The sequence below is a fragment of the Halyomorpha halys genome, unplaced genomic scaffold, assembly GCF_000696795.3.
Source record: "Halyomorpha halys isolate HHAL.00 unplaced genomic scaffold, Hhal_1.1 Scaffold365.1, whole genome shotgun sequence".
NCBI classification, from domain to species: Eukaryota; Metazoa; Arthropoda; class Insecta; order Hemiptera; family Pentatomidae; genus Halyomorpha; species Halyomorpha halys.
This window is the reverse complement of record NW_027107925.1, coordinates 161116-164229: the sequence shown is the minus strand read 5'-3', so window position 1 is coordinate 164229 and position 3114 is coordinate 161116. Positions and strand designations below refer to the sequence as shown.

Genomic DNA, 3114 nt, shown 5'->3' with positions numbered 1-3114 from the left:
AAAAAAAGGTAAAATATGTCATTATGTTTTAAGAATGATAATATCAATATGATAGCATCTCTGTAAGACAAATCAATACAAATTTTAATTTTGATAATATGATCATTCATCACTATTACCTATTGCCCACAACTGTGTGGCAGATTGTAATCTATATCAATAAATGAAAAGTATCAATGAGGAAAAAAATTTTTTGATAAAATATATTATTACTGAAATTAAAATAAAATAATCATATATAGGAAAATATGATAGAATAAAGATAATAAAATAAAAGGTCGTGTATCTGGCATTGTAACCCAATTTAGCAAGGTGCATCTTGCAACAACTTCCACTTGCAAAGGGGTGTTTCTCCTGTGAGTTAAAATTAATGCTCACTCGGTTCAGAACAGGTATTGCTGTTATGATTTTTAAAAATAACCTTTCAGATGCTAGATTCACTAACTCCAATTTCTGTAATCTTAACAAAAGTATTTTTAATAATATTGCTCTTTACAAATTTTTAACAATTTTGTTTTGCAAAAGTATGAAATATTATTTGGAAAAAATATTAATTTACTAAGATTTATATTCTGCTCTTTACCAATCATTCAATGCTAAATTGTTATAGAACCAATATTTATAAAATGTATAATGGTTTTATGGAATTAGTCATTCGGTTAACTTAAAGGCTCATATATAGGTTTAAAAAAATAAAATACTATTTAATCACTTTGGTAAACTGAATTTATTTAACATATGCAAAATGGGGAAATGGGGGAAAAAATCTATGTTAATAAACTTGTATTGAAGTAGACCTTCTATTTATGCGCTTTTATTCCATTACATTCGATTTAATACGTTAATTTTTTTTTTAGATCTTTAGCTTCCCAACTGTAAATAATACGTCTGTATTACTACTCTTATTTCCGGTATAAATTTCTTATAACTCCTAAACTGGAGTATCAAATCATTTTATAGTTTATATTTATCCATTTTTCATCAATAATAAAAATATGAGTATATAAAGTATTTGTAAGAAAGCAAATAAAAAGAATTTTAAAGGAAACCATTTCGAAAATTTGGCATTTCGACACTTTCTGGCTATTTCAATGAAAATTGCACTTATAACTGATTTTATATACCATTTAATTGTACATTAATACACTGAGTTATGTTAATATCGTTAAAGCCGTCAATCAGAAATGTGTAAAATCGATTAAATGAAGTGATGATTCCGGTAAAGTTACTGTAACATCGCAGACATAAATACATAATTCAGTTTCTTAACATTTAATAAAAATTTTTCTATGCTTATTGAACAGTAAGATTCCAACTCGCTTTGAAGGGCTGTAATGGAGCAAAAATCCTTCATGTGAGCCAATGGCGGAGTGGTAGAAAAATCTGAGATACATTAAATACAATTCTCAAAGATCAATTCAATTTGCAGACAGATTTTCAACCCCCTAACTCAATAGGACAGACCTATAAATTTCACAAGTTCAATGAGAATAACAACTGGCTGTTATCAAAGATCACTTGATTGTACATTGATCTACTAAGCTTCATCAAAATCGTTAGTAATTTTTGTGAAAATCGAAAAAAAATGCGAAAAATCTGTATTGTTAAGTGCCACTTCTGGCCAGTCGATTTTATCGAGAATGTTACTGCAATTTCAGATATACATCCGCTTTAAATATGCAATTCTGCATATGTTTTGTCTTTTAGTGAATTATCAAACTCATTCATTCGTCATATTTATACATTTTACTACTAACAATGAGGAATGGTAAATTATTTCATACAAACAAAATTAAAGGAAATTTTTTTTTTATTTATTTATTTTTTTGTTTGTTTTAATTTGATATTTAAGCCCTCTAAATTTCACTACTCCAATGAAAATAACATCTAGCTGATATTAAAGATCACTTGATTGGATAATGGTAAACCAAGTTTTATATTTCAGTTTCGCATATAACTTCGTTTCTGTTCTAAATGCAAATATATTTTCGTCGAAAAATGGAAATCAAAATTGTTCACCACTTTACTATATATAAACAGGTAATGAAAGTAAAAAAATAATGATTTACAAAAGTGTATAAGGTCAGTACTACAGTACAGTACAGTCAAATAATGTTCATTTGAAGAAATTACATTGTATATTGAAAACTCTTAATGTACAAACGATCACCCTCATTTGTTCATCGAGTAATTTGTTCATACATAGGATCTTACAATTAGTTATAAAGATATTTATTAAGTTAGAACTTACTGTATATAATAACAATAATAATGCGTAGACCTTCATCTTTCCTGCCGATACTCTCGTTGACTAGCTGCTGAAGACGACACTATATATATATTTATATCTTAAACCAGATAAGGGAATGAGTAAAGAAGGGGTGTCTTATCACCATGAATGATATGCAATATTTTTCTGCCGGACATTGATTAGTAACTTGTTTATTTCGATATAAAGTTACTAAGAATAAGTTGTTAAAACATTTCTTAAGAAAGGATATCACAACCCTTTTCATCCAATCAATGATTATCCATTTATCCTTTAATAAATCCTACTTGTGCAAAGTTTCTGTGAATTGAGATTATAATGCAACCTTATAATTATAGAAATAAATATCTTAAATTAGAGAATAATTATTAATAAACTTGTATTTTTTGAGTACATCTGAATTTTCATAATCCTTTTTATTACACCTTTGTAGGTTCTGTTTTTGTTTATTACTTTTCATAACGAACCTTTGCAATCGATCGAAAATAAAAAAAATCAACCCCATTCAAATTGTTGGTACACTGTGGTAAATAAAAGTAGAATTCAAATATCGACTTTTAAAAAAATCTATTTGGTTATTTGTGAAGTTATCGCTGATAATATTGACGATAATGATTTTTAAAAAATCAAAAAAGACAAATAAATCATAATGAACAAATTTTTTTTATTCGTAAATGCTCTAAAAATTTTTTATTTAAAGTGTCTCGAAGTGAAAATAACTAATTTAAATTTTGTTTCTGCCAAAAATACCGCAGAAGATAACGGAACCATAATCATTCGGGAATGATCGAGTGGTATCGGCTTTTGCTATTCGAGTTTCTATTTGTCCTTTTTTTACTTCTTTT

The 3114-nt window shown here is 27.0% G+C and overlaps 1 protein-coding gene across 1 annotated transcript in view; it reads right to left on the bottom strand.

Annotated features, from left to right (window-relative positions):
• Window positions 1–3114, bottom strand: part of LOC112210897 (low-density lipoprotein receptor-related protein 1-like) — a 31777-nt gene that overhangs the window by 14476 nt on the left and 14187 nt on the right. The window lies entirely within an intron of this gene.